We start from the raw sequence: 297 nt of genomic DNA on the forward strand, positions 1-297 counted from the left end.
TGGTGATGGTGATGATGATGGTGAGTGGACACATGATGAAGATGATGAAGGTGGTTTGCGAGCAGTGGTGGTTATAAGTGTGATGTGTCAGAGTGTCAGTGCATCAGTTAGTATAAAGGGTTAATCAGCTCTGATCCACGGGGGGGGGGGGGGCATCCAGGGACGTGATTGGTTAGTAAGATGGAGGTTTGTTGATATTCGGCCTGTTCTCTCCTCTGATTGGTTCATCAAGTATTTAGAGGAGGAATGAGGTCACTTCCTGTTAGAAAAGTGAGACTTTCTTCTTCAGTTCATTTC

This window comes from Morone saxatilis, unplaced genomic scaffold (assembly GCF_004916995.1).
Source record: "Morone saxatilis isolate NCDOM2014 unplaced genomic scaffold, NCSU_SB_2.0 Contig21, whole genome shotgun sequence".
Lineage (NCBI taxonomy): Eukaryota > Metazoa > Chordata > Actinopteri > Moronidae > Morone > Morone saxatilis.